Raw genomic sequence first — 13,744 nt, 5'->3', positions numbered from 1 at the left:
TCCCAAAGCCTGCTTCTTCAGGAAGATAACTGTAGAATCTAGGAATGTCTTTGCAAGGCTGGCAAAGGGCAGTCAGGACCCTGCACACTGCCTCTGGAATTACCGACTTCTGAACAGATCTGGAGGTCTCCCTTAGGGGAAGCTAACCCATTCTTCCAAATAGAGGCTTCCAAACGCAGGCCGCTTGGCTGCCTCTTGCTCTCTGAAGGAGGCCTGCTTTTCCCGCCTCCTATGAACCCCACATCCCAGCCTCTGGGAAAAGCGGATCTTGAAGATCTTTTCTCAGAGGTTGTTTCCACGGAGCTGGGGCCGAGCCTGGAGCCCCAAACGCACAGGGGAAGAAAACCACATGGACAAGTCTTTGCTCTCTAGGAGAGCTCTAGTGAACCTCACTCTGTCAGGAACGTTCTTGTTTCCTATGGAGACACCCCTGTCTGTGAAGCTGTGTACCGAACATGGAGACACAGAGTCTGATCCTCTCTGTGCATCTTTGAAGCTGTCGTTCAAACAGCAGCTTGAAAATCCATACAATGCTCTTCCTTACCCGTGACACAGTTCTCATTGCTATACCCCTTGGCAGTATTTAGAAATCCATACCCAAACCCTTCTCCTAGTAGGCCTGGGTCCTAGTTCAGAGGAACATGCAATGGCGGAGCTGAGGCCAGTAAGGCACCAGTCAGGTCTCACACACTCTTGCAGCCTGATCGTCCAGGGACACTAAGGCCTGTTGTGCCTTGCAGGAGGCTCGCTTGCGTTACCTCCTGTGAACTGCGTTTGCCAGCCTGGGGGAATAGCGGTCCCTGGAGATCTTTTCTCAGGGGCTCCTTCCCCTGAGCTGGGGCGGACCTCAGGGTCCCAACTCACAGGGCAAGGCAAAACCATATGGACAGGTCTATGCTCTGTAGCAGACTTCTAGTGAACCTCATCTCTCAGGAACATTCTTGGCTCCTATAGAGACACTTCTGTGTGTGAAGCTGCGTACCTAACATAGGGGCACAGAGAGCCTGATTCTCTCAGTTCATTTTGACCCTGTCGTTCAGAAAACAGCTTGAGAATCCATAAAATGCTCTCCCTGACCGCTGAGAGAATTCTCACTGCTGTAGCCCTTGGCACTTTGTAGAAATCCACAGCCAAACGCTTCTCCAAATAGGCCTGGGTCCTAGTTCGGAGGAACAGGCAATGGTGGAACTGAGGCCAGCAAGGCAACAGTCAGGTTTCACACACTCTGGCAGCCTGCTCCTCCAGGGACAGTAAGGCCTCTTTTTCTCTGCAGGAGATTCGCTTGCCTTACTTCCTGTGAACAGCGTTTCCCAGCCTCAGCGAAGCCGTTCCTGGAGATCTTTTCTCAGGGACAGTTTCCCCGGAGGTGTGGTGGACCTCGAGGACCCAACTCACAGGGGAAGGAAAAACCACATGGACAGGTCTATGCTCTGTAGGAGAGGTTTAGTGAACCTAATCTCTCAGGAACATTCTTGGCTCCTATAGAGACAACTCTGTGTGTGAAGCTACACTCCCAACATTGGGGAACAGGGATCTTGGTTCTCTCCGTGGGGTGCTGATGCTTTGTAGCAAAGCACCTGCTTGAGAATCCGTCCTCTTAGGCTTCCCTCGCCTTGACAGAAGTCTCATTGCTGTAGCCCTTGGCAGTTTCAAAGAAGAAGACCCTTACACTTCATAAACTAGGCCCTTGTCCTAGTTTGAATGGAAAGGCAATAGCTGAGCTGAGGCCAATAAGGAGCCAGTCCCCTCTGACACATTCCCGAAGCCTGCTCCTTCATGGAATATAACTCTAGAATCTTGGAATGTCTTTGCAAGGCTGGCAAAGGGCAGTCAGGAACCAGCACCCTGCCTCTGGAATTACCGACTTCTGAGCAGATCTGGAGGTCTCCTTTAGGAGAAGCTAACCCATTCCTTCCAAATAGAGGCTTCAAAACACAGGCAGGTTGGCTGCATTTCGTGCCCGAAGGAGGCTTGCTTTTCTCTCCTCCTATGAACTCCAGTTCCCAGCCTCTGGGAAAAGCGTATCTTGAAGATATTTTCTCAGGGCTTGTTTCCACGGAGCTGGGGCCGAGCCCGGGGCCCAAAGGCACAGGGGAAGGCAAGACCACATGGACAGGTCTATGCTCTGTAGCAGACCTCTTGTGAACCTCATCTCTCAGGAGCATTCTTGGCTCCTATAGAGACACCTCTGTGTGTGAAGCTGCGTACCTAACATAGGGGCACAGAGAGCCTGATTCTCTCTGTTCATTTTGACGCTGTCATTCAGAAAACAGCTTGAGAATCCATAAAATGCTCTCCCTTACCACTGAGAGAATTCTCACTGCTGTAGCCCTTGGCACTTTGTAGAAATCTGCACCCAAATGCTTTTCCAAGTAGGCCTGGGTGCTAGCTCGGATGAACAGGCAATGGCGGAGCTGAGGCCAGTAAGGCAACAGTCAGGTTTCACACACTCTGGCAGCCTGCTCCTCCAGGGACTGTAAGGCCTCTTTTACTCTGCAGGAGATTCGCTTGCCTTACTTCCTGTGAACAGCATTTCCCAGCCTCGGCGAAGCGGTTCCTGGAGATCTTTTCTCAGGGACAGTTTCCCCGGAGGTGTGGCGGACCTCGAGGACCCAACTCACAGGGGAAGGCAAAACCACATTGACAGGTCTATGCTCTGTAGGAGAGGTTTAGTGAACCTAATCTCTCAGGAACATTCTTGGCTCCTATAGAGACAACTCTGTGTGTGAAGCTACACTCCCAACATTGGTGCACAGGGAGCTTGATTCTCTCCGTGGGGTGCTGATGCTTTGTGGCAAAGCACCTGCTTGAGAATCCATCCTCTTAGGCTTCCCTCACCTTGACAGAGGTCTCATTGCTGTAGCCCTTGGCAGTTTGCAAAGAAGAAGACCCTTACCCTTCATAAAGTAGGGCCTTGCCCTAGTTTGAATGGAAAGGCAATAGCTGAGCTGAGGTCAATAAGGAGCCAGTCCCGTCTGACACATTCCCGAAGCCTGCTTCTTCATGGAAAATAACTCTAGAATCTAGGAATATCTTTGCAAGGCTAGCAAAGGGCAGTCAGGAACCAGTACCCTGCCTCTGGAATTAACAACTTCTGAGCAGATCTGGAGGTCTCCTTTAGGAGAAGCTAACCCATTCCTTCCAAATAGAGGCTTCAAAACACAGGCAGGTGGGCTGCATTTTTGTTCCCGATGGAGGCGTGCTTTTCTCTCCTCCTACGAACCCCGGTTCCCAGACACTGGGAAAAGTGGATCTTGAAGATATTTTCTCAGGGGTTGTTTCCACGGAGCTGGGGCCGAGCCTGGAGACCCAAAGGCACAGGGGAAGGCAAGACCACATGGACAAGCCTTTGCTCTTTAGTATAGCTCTAATGAACCTCACCCTGTCAGGATCTTTCTTGATTCCTACGGAGACACACCTGTGTGTGAAGCTGCGGCTACAGAGAGCCTGATTCCCTCCGTTTACCGCTGAGTCTGCATTGCCAAGCAACAGCTTGGGAACGCAGCCTGGGGCACTTCCCTTCCCTCGGACAGAGCTCTCCTTGCGGTAGGCCTTGGTAGTTTGCATACAATGGGGCCCTAAGCCCTCTGCAAGTTGGCCTGGCTCCTAGGTCCAAAGGGCAGGCCAGAGCGGAGCTGAGGCTGTCAGGCTCCAGACACATCTCCCATACTCCTACATCCTGCTCCTACCCGGGCGTGAACGCTAGAAGCTGGGAAGGTACCTGGACCGTGCAGGGGCGGGGCGAACGCGGGCGGCGTGGGGCGGGGGTCGGCTTCTGGCGGGGGTGGGGGCGGGCTTCCCAGTTGTGCTCTCAGAGGTGGACACTGAGGCTGAAAACTCGCCGGGAGCGCACCCGGGACAGGTAAACCCGGGCTGCGGGGGTCGAGATTCAGATGGCTTTGGGTGGGGGTCGGGCCCAGTTGTGCTCCCGGGGTCGCCACTGCGGCTGGGAACGCGCAGGGAGCGCAGCAGGGGCGGGGCTAAACCTGGCGGAGCGGGGCGGGGTCGGCTCACGGGGGGGATGGGGAGGGGTTCCCAGTTGCGCTCTCGGGGGTTGCAACTGCGGCTGGGAACGCCCATTTCGTCCGCTCCTGGGTCCCCAAGGATCGCCATCCCGTGGGTGCAGCGGAGGGCTGCAGACCACAGGTAAGGGAACTGGGACTGCGTGGAGCAGGGAACCAAGTATTCCGCCGTCTGTTGACACATTCTCGGAGCTCCCCAACCTGGCGGTCGCAGAAAGGCCTTGCCTTTGGGGTCAAGGCCTTTACCGCTCCACCCCTCTGCTGAAAAATCTCAGAGTCTGCGCGGTTTTTCCAAGCAGCCTAGTGTCCGCTGGAAGTCCAAGGGACAGAACACTGAACTCTGGCCGGCTGGCCCAGCCCTCTTCTGGCACTTTGTAAGCCAGCGGGCCCTTGAGCACCTGCTGGGATGGGAAAGGGAAGGGTCCATGGATTGCACCCTAGAAACTTAGTAGGGTGCATGGATTTCAAACCCTGGTGGCCGCCCAGGCAGCAAAGAAGTGGGGAGGGCACCTTGCTGCCCTTTCATGGCAGAATCTGTGGTTGTCCAGCTGCATGGGCCTTTTCATGAGGACCCTGTGCAATAAAAGTTTGGTGTTTTGGAACTGAATAATTAGAACGTGTAAAAGCTTTAAATTATGTGGTGGTGTAATTAAAAAACAAAACAAAACAAAACCAAGCTCCAAGTGTTTTGCAAATGGAGGTTTAAATATTGAAGGACTGTATTCCTTGCACTGTGGCATTCTATCAAGAAGTGTGCAGGATTTTTTTTTTAAGAAAAGTGTTCGAAGTGAGGGAAACAGGAAACCCAGAGGTGCCCCTGTATTTTGGGGAAGGCCTTAGGAGGTCACTTGGAAATGCTGCTGGCTGTGCGGGAGGGGGGCAGATGGGCTGTGCAGGCTTGTCCTTTGCATGGATGTTCTTGTGTGTGGAAACCCAGCTCGGAGCCATCTCCTGATGTGTAAGAATTTCGCAGACAAACCTTGAGCTAAGCAATGCATTTTTTCCTAAGAAAATGTTTGTCTTAAGCGATGTAAATATCCTATGTATTTCCGCTAGACTCTGGCTTCAGGTCGGTTCCCCCAAAAGGCTCAGAAGCGATTTGAACAAAACAGCATGTTTTCCTCCTAGCTTGTTCTCCTTATATATGTTAAGGAAATGATATATTTGCCTGCAATACTGCCTTTCTTCAAGATTCATGTCAATCAAGTTTTGGCCCGGGATGACTCACCTGCTGCCAATATTATCTCAATGCATGTCGTGGGGGAGGGGCCTGGTGCCATTCCCTGAAACAGTTCCTTTCTTTCCTTAGCTGACTGCTAGTGCCTGTAGAATATCTGGCTAAAGACCAGCAGGGGGTACTCTTACTACCCCCCCCCACCCCGCCTCGAGTCTAAGTCAGCAGCTTTCTCTATCTCTTTAATACTTTAATAACACTTGATGACACAAAAGCTCTGAGCGATCAAATCATATCAAATCTTCATTTCAGATTGAAGATGCATTCCATGGTATTGCCATCTTAAGTCTTTCCATCGTTATGGAATATCTGTCCATGTATTCAGGATAGTTTTCAGCCAGGGTGTATAATTTCCAGTGTGCCAGTCTTGTCATCCTCGTTACATCCATGGCAAAGTGTTTTATTCATGTTGATATTATTGAAAGGGAATTTTTTAAAATTCCTTTTCAGATTATTATCTGCTAATGTATACAGATAAAACTGTGTAATCATTCATTTTTATCAGTTTGGACAGCTTGAGAGTTGTCTTTAATTTCTTTACTTTCTGACACTTTAAGATTATCCTGGGACACATATGTAATGCCTCACCCCTAAATTCAGACATGTGTTCAAAGAACTTCTGTCCTTTTATTTATTTATTTATTCTTTAACATTGAAATCGTTTTGACTATGCTGGGTGTTTGTTGCTAGATGGAAGTAGCTAGGACCTCTGGACTGCAGTCTCTCATCTCTTGCTGACCTCTTGTTGACCTCTGCAGATTCCTGGTAGGTGGGAGCTTGTTAGTTCCTTGTTCCTTATCAGAACCTCCTGTGGTAAGTGTTTTTCTCTTCTCTGTTGCCTGGTAAGGGTGGGTGGTCATGGGCATCCCAAAGTTGGCTAGAAGTCAATTATTTAGGCAGGCTTGTGCACAGATATGGGAGAAGGCAATGGCACCCCACTCCTGGAAAATCCCAAGGATGGAGGAGCCTGGTAGGCTGCAGTCCATGGGGTGGCTAAGAGTCAGACACCACTGAGTGACTTCGTTTTCACTTTTCACTTTCATGCATAGGAGGAGGAAATGGCAACCCACTCCAGTGTTCTTGCCTAGAGAACCCCAGAGACTGCGGGGCCTGGTGGGCTGCCATCTATGGCGTGGCACAGGGTCGGCCTCAACTGAACCACTTAGCAGCTGCAGCAGCAGCAGCAGCAGTGCATAGATATCAAAGGGGATGAGAACAGTCAGGTAGGATCACATATGTCATCGTGAAACAATACTTCTCCTCTTAGCCAAAGCTAACGAAAGATTTCTGTTCTAGGTCAACCTAGAAGAGATCACTTAAGAGGTAAAGAAACTTAAACTCCATTAGCAAAGGCAGTTCAACATCTCAAGAAAACTTGTGCTAGGCACAAAACTCTTTTCTGGGGGCCTACTTTCCCTACAACCTCCTTATCCCATTCTGTACCCATTCCTTTGCTTCTCCCGTCCTGAAAATGCCACCTGTAAGACAGAACTACTTCGTTTTCCTTCTTAAAGTGTGATTGCATTCCATACATTCTTGTAATAACAAGTCATACATTTCCCTTCAGCAACCAAGAACTGACTCTTATATTGGCATTTGATAGATTGGTGAGCATACCTATCAGTGATAATAGCGCCCACCCCGCTTCCTGCAAGAACAGAACAAAACAAAACAAAACAAAAAAATTGCTTTCTTACATTTAATATGTTCGGATGGTGCCAGTCACTATTCATGCAGAGTCAAAAATCTCTTTTGTTTCTGTGTAAAAGGGAGGTCCTTTCAAGTCGTGAATGTTTAAGAAGTTTCATTTATTTGGAAGTGACCTAGCTATTCAATACACTGTCGTCACTTAGTTTAGCACCAGGATAGAAACTCAGGTAACCAAAACACCTGGAGGAACGATTGTAAGTTCAGTTCAGTTCAGTTGCTCAGTCGAGTCTGACTCTTTGTGACCCCGTGGCCTGCAGGACGCCAGGCTTCCGTGTCCATCACCAACTCCAGGGGCTTGCTCAAACTCATGTCCATCGAGTCAGTGATGCCATCCAACCATCTTATCCTCTGTCATCCCCTTCTCCTCTGCCTTCAATCAAGACTATGAGAGGCAGATATTTTAGAGTATAATTATTGTTAAGAGTTTATCTAAAAGCTCATATCACATTTACATATTTTACATTGGTTGTTGCTGTTTCCAGGTACTTTCTTGCTGACAAGCTTGTGACACATATAACAATAGAGCAATTTTTACCTCAAAAGAAACCTAGGCACTATGTACATGTTGTGCTTAATGTTGTTGACTCTTAGACATGTCTATAGTGGAGAAACAAAACCAAAAATACTAGATATTTAATATTGACTAGTTCCCAGTTCACGGGACTCTGACATTCATTTAGGTCAATGTTTTCTTGTATTTCCAGCAGTTTGATTTGGAAGGGCTGCCTTGTCTTGAGACCATTGAAATCAGAACTCAGAACTTGAGCAATATTATCAAAAAACACAAGGCTCACACTGACATATACCTTAATCCAGACAGACAGACAAGACATCTTCCAGTTTTCCGCCTGAGATTTAAAATATTTCTTTGAGCCGTTTTCCTGGGAAGTGGGGGGGGAGGGAGTGGGGGTGGCAGCGAGGCAGGCTTGGGTAACAAGCTAATTGTTGGTCATTGCATATGCAAAGAACCAGCTTTCCGGGTTCCAAGGAAAAAAGCTTCCTTGGTACCCAATTTTGTTTGGATCTATAGACTCTCATGGCCCTCCTAGGTCAGGACATCTTTCCTTTCTGTAGTCCTCGTTTGAACCCTAAATCATAGACAGCTTGGATTGTCTCTGTGGGGTGGATGTATTGTCCTCGTGTTTGACCTGGCGGCAGTAGCGAGGTCCGAGAGCCTCTCCTGGAACCGGGCGTGGGGACAGGGCTCACCGGGAGCCCCTGGTGGAAGTGGGCAATGCGCCGGGAGCGCGCCAGGGGCGGGGCGATCCCAGGCGGCGCGGGTCGGGGTTCCGGTCGGGAGGGGGTGGGGGGTGGTAACAGTTGTGCTCTCGGGGGTCCCCACTGCAGCTGGAAACGCGCTGGGAGTGCGGCAGGGGCGGGGTAAACCTGGGCTGCGCGGGTCGAGATTTAGATGGCTGTGGGTGGGGGTTTGGTCCCAGTTGTGCTCTCCGGGGTCGCCACTGCGGCTAGGAACGCCCATTTCCTATGCTAATGTGTCCCCAAGGATCCACATCTAGTGGGTGCAGCGGAGGGCTGCGGGCCACAGGTCAGAGAACTGGGACTGCTTGGAGCAGGGAACCACGTATTCTGCCCTCTGTTGGCACATTCTCGGAGCTCCCCAACCTGGCGGTTGCAGAAAGGCCTCGCCCTTGGTGTCAAGGCCTTTACCGATCCACCCCTTTGCTGAAAAATCTCAGTCTGCACGGTTTTCCCAAGCAGCCTAGTGTCCCCTGGAAGTCCAAGGGACAGAACCCTGAACTCTGGCCGGCTGGCCCAGCCCTGCTTCTGGCACTTTGTAGGCCAGCGGGCCCTGGAGCACCTGCTAGGATGAGAAAGGGAAGGGTCCGCGAATTGCACCCTAGAAAGTTAGTAGGGTGCATGGATTTCAAACCCTGGTGGCCGCCCAGGCAGCAAAGAAGTGGGGAGGGCACCTTGCTGCCCTTTCATGGCAGAATCTGTGGCTGTCCTGATGCGTGGGCCTTTTCATGGGGACCTTGTGCAATAAAAGTTTGGTGTTTTGGTACTGAATAATTAGAAATTGTAAAAAGTTTAAATTATGTGGTGGTGTAATTAAAAAACAAAACAAAACAAAACCAAGCCCCAAGTGTTTGGCACAGGGAGGTTTAAGTATTGAAGGCCTGTTTTCCTTGCACTGTGGCATTCTATCAAGAAGTGTGCAGGATTTTTTTTTTTTAAGAAAAGTGTTCGAAGAGCTTGAAACAGGAAACCCAGAGGTGCCCCTGTATTTTGGGGAAGGCCTTAGGAGGTCACTTGGAAATGCTGCTAGCTGTGGGGGAGGGGTCAGATGGGCTGTGCAGGCTTGTCCTTTGCATTCATGTTCTTGTGTGTAGAAACCCAGCTCGGAGCCATCTACTGATGTGTAAGAATTTCGCAGACAAACCTTGAGCTAAGCAATGCATTTGTTCCTGAGGAAATGTTTGTCTTAAGCGATGTAAATATCCTATGTATATCTGCTGGACTCTGGCTTCAGGTCGGTTCCCCCAATAGGCTCAGAAGCGACTTGAACAAAACAGTATGTTTTCCTCGTACCTTGTTCTCCTAATCTATGTTAAGGAAATGATATATTTGCCTGGAATACTGCCTTTCTTCAAGATTCATGTTAATCAGTTTTTGGCCCAGGATGACTCACCTGCTGCCAATGTGACCTCAAGGCATGTCGTGGGGGAGGGGCCTGGTGCCATTCCCTGAGACAGTGCCTTTCTTTCCTTAGCTGACTGCTAGTGCCTGTAGAATATCTGGCTAGAGACCAGCAGGGCGTACACCCCGCCTCAAGTCTAAGTCAGCAGCTTTCTCTATCTCATTTATACTTTAATAACAATTGATGACACAAAAGCTCTGAGCGATCAAATCATATCAAATCTTCATTTCAGATTGAAGATGCATTCTATGGTATTGCCATCTTAAGTCTTTCCATTGTTATGGAATATCTGTCCATGTATTCAGGATAGTTTTCAGCCAGGGTGTATAATTTCCAGTGTACCAGTCTTGTCATCCTCGTTACATCCATGGCAAAGTGTTGTATTCATGTTGACATTATTGAAAGGGATTTTTTTTAAATTCCTTTTCAGATTATTATCTGCTAATATATACAGAAAAAACTGTGTAATCTTTCGTTTTTATCAGTTCGGACAGCTTGATAGTTGTCTTTAAATTCTTTCCTTTCTCATACTTTAAGATTTTCCGGGCACCGTACATGTACTGCCTCACCCCTAATCTCAGTCATGTGTTCAAAGGACTTCTGTCCTTTATTTGTTTACTTATTTTTTGCAACATTGAATTCGTTTTGACTATGCTGGGTCTCTGCTGCAAGATGGAAGTTGCTAGGACCTCTGGACTGCAGTCTTCCATCTCTTACTGACCTCTTGTTGACCTCTGCAGAATCCTGGTTGGCGGGAGCTTGTTAGTTCCTCGTTCCTTACCAGGACCTCCTGTGGTAAGTGTTTTTCTCTTCTCTGTTGCCTTGTAAGGGTGGATGGTCATTGGCATCCCAAAGCTAGCTAGAAGTCAATGATTTAGGCAGGCTTGTGCATAGATATGGGAGAAGGCAATGGCACCCCACTCCAGTACTCTTGCGTGGAAAATCCCATGGATGGAGGAGCCTGGTAGGCTGCAGTCCATGGGGTGGTTAAGAGTCGGACACCACTGAGCGACTTCACGTTCACTTTTCACTTTCATGCATGGGAGGAGGAAATGGCAACCCACTCCAGTGTTCTTGCCTAGAGAACCCCAGGGACTGCGGGGCCTGGTGGGCTGCCGTCTATGGGGTCGCACAGAGTCGGACACGACTGAAACGACTTAGCAGCAGCGGCGGCGGCAGCAGCAGCAGAAGCAAGGCATCGATATCAAAAGGGCTGCAAACAGTCAGGAAGGATCACATATGTCACCGTGAAACACTACTTCTCCACTTAGCCAAAGCTAACCAAAGATTTCTGTTCTAGGTCAACCTAGAAGAGATCACTTAAGAGGTAAAGAAACTTAAACTCCATTAGCAAAGGCAGTTCGACATCTCAAGAAAACTTGTGCTAGGCACAGAACTCTTTTCTGGGGGTCCACTTTCCCTACAACCTCCTTATCCCATTCTGTACCCATTCCTTTGCTTCTCCCATCCTGAAACTGCCACCTGCAAGACAGAACTACTTCGTTTTCCTTCCTCAAGTGCCATTGCATTCCACATACTTTCTTGATATAACAAGTCATACATTTCCCTTCAGCAACCAAGAACTGACTTTTATATTGGCATTGGCTATAGCCCGCCCCCCTCCCCCCACCCCCAAGAACAGAACAAAACAAAACAAAACAATTGCTTTCTTACATTTAACATGTCAGGATGGTGCCAGACACTATTCATGGAGAGTCAAAAATCTCTTTTGTTTCTGTGTAAAAGGGAGGTCCTTTCAAGTCGTGAATGTTTCAGAACTTTCATTTATTTGGAAATGACCTAGCTATTCAATACACTGTCGTCACAAGGATAGAAACTCGGGTAACCAAAACACCTGGAGAAACGTTTGTTAGTTCAGTTCAGTTCAGTTGCTCAGTCGTGTCTGACTCTTTGGGACCCCGTGGCCTGAAGGACGCCAGGCTTCCGTGTCTGTCACCAGCTCCAGGGGCTTGCTCAAACTCATGTCCATCGAGTCAGTGATGCCATCCAACCATCGTACCCTTGTCATCCCCTTCTCCTCTGCCTTCAATCAAGACTATGAGAGGCAGATATTTTAGAGTATAATTATTGTAAAGAGTTTGTCTAAAAGCTCATATCACATTTACATTTTTTACTTTTGTTGTTGTCGTTTCCAGGTAGTTTCTTGCTGACAAGCTTGTGACAGATATAACAATAGAGCAATTTTTACCTCAAAAGAAACCTAGGCACTATGAACATGTTGTGCTTAATGTTGTTGACTCTTAGACATGTCTATAATGGAGGAGCAAAACCAAAAATACTAGATATTTAATATTGACTAGTTCCCAGTTCACGGGACTCTGACATTCATTTAGGTCAATGTTTTCTTGTATTTCCAGCAGTTTGATTTGGAAGGGCTGCCTTGTCTTGAGACCATTGAAATCAGAACACAGAACTTGAGCAATATTATCAAAAAACACAAGGCTCACACTGACACATACCTTAATCCAAACAGACAGACAAGACATCTTCCAGGTTTCCGCCTGAGATTTAAAATATTTCTTTGAGCCAGTCTTCTGGGGAGTGGGGGGATGGGGGTGGCAGTAAGGCAGGCTTGGGTAACAAGCTAATTGTTGGTCATTGCATATGCAAAGAACCAGCTTTCTGGGTTCCAAGGAAAAAAGTTTCCTTGGTAACCAACTTTGTCTGGTTCTATAGAATATCATGGCCCTCCTAGGTCAGGTCATCTTGCCTTTCTGTAGTCCTCGTTTTATCCCTAAATCATAGACAGCTTGGATTGTCTCTGTGGGGTGTATGTATTGTCCTCATGTTTGACCTGGCGGCAGCAGCGAGGTCCAAGAGCCTCTCCTGGAACCGGGCGTGGGGACGGGGCTCACCGAGAGCCGCTGGTGAAGGTGGGCAGCGCCTCTGGAGCGCGGCAGGGGTGGGGCGCCCCGGGCGGCGCAGGGCGGGTGTCGGCTCCTGGCGGTGGTAGGGGAGGGCTTCCCAGTTGTGCTCTCGGAGATGGCCACTGCGGCTGGAAACGCGCCGGGAGCGCAGCCAGGGTGGGGTAAACCTGGGCTGCACAGGTCGAGATTCCGCTCGCTGTGGGTGGGGGGTCGGTCCCTGTTGTGCTCCCGGGGGTCGCCAATATGGCTGGGAACCCGCCGGGAGCCCGGCAGGGCCGGGACAAAACCTGGCGGCGCGGGGCGGGGTGGGGGTCCGTTCGCAGCGGGGGTCGGCTCCTGGCGGGGGTGGGGGAGGGCTTTCCAGATGTGCTGTTGGGGGTCGCCATTGCGGCTGGGAATGCCCATTTCGTGAACTCCTGGATCCCCAAGGATCGGCATCCATCGGCCACAGCGGAGGGGTGCGGAACACAGGTAAGGGAACGGGGACTGCGTGGAGCAGGGAACCATGTATTCCGCCCTGTGTTGGCACAGTCTCAGAGCTCCCCAACCTGGCGGTCGCAGGAAGGCCTCGTCTTTGGGGTCAAGGCCTTTACCACTCCACCCCTCTGCTGAAAAACCTCATAGTCTGCGCGGTTTTCCCAAGCAGCCTAGTGTCTGCTGGAAGTCCAAGGGACAGAACCCTGAATTCTGGCCGGCTGGCCCAGCCCTGCTTCTGGCACTTTGTAGGCCAGCGGGCCCTGGAGCACCTGCTAGGATGGGAAAGGGAAGGGTATGCGAATTGCACCCTGGTGGCCGCCGAGGCAGCAAAGAAGAGGGGAGGGCACCTTACTGCCCTTTAATGGCAGACAGAATCTGTGGCTGTCCTGCTGCGTGGGCCTTTTCATGGGGACCTTGTGCAATAAAAGTTTACCGGTGAACTTAGGGAACTTCCCAGTGTGCTTCTGACAGATGAGGGATGCTGTGGAGTTGGCGGGGCCTCTCAGGACTCTGCTGGGTTTGGCGCAATGGAAGAGGGCCTCATCTCCAGGGAAGGCAGGAACCTCAGGCTTCCTCTCCGTTTCGGACTCCGACCGCAGGGTCCCTGCAGAGTTGGGACAGGAGAGTCAGGAATCGTCTTGTCTGAGGAAGGGAACTCCGCTTGCCTCTCGAGGTGCTCAGGGGGTCTCAGGCCCCTTGTTGAGCTGTGTGTGGAACCTGCGGGTATTTCCGGAAATGCACGACGGTGACAGTG

This window comes from Bubalus kerabau, unplaced genomic scaffold (genome assembly GCF_029407905.1).
Source record: "Bubalus kerabau isolate K-KA32 ecotype Philippines breed swamp buffalo unplaced genomic scaffold, PCC_UOA_SB_1v2 scaffold_26, whole genome shotgun sequence".
Lineage (NCBI taxonomy): Eukaryota > Metazoa > Chordata > Mammalia > Artiodactyla > Bovidae > Bubalus > Bubalus kerabau.
Note: the sequence above shows the minus strand (reverse complement) of the source record.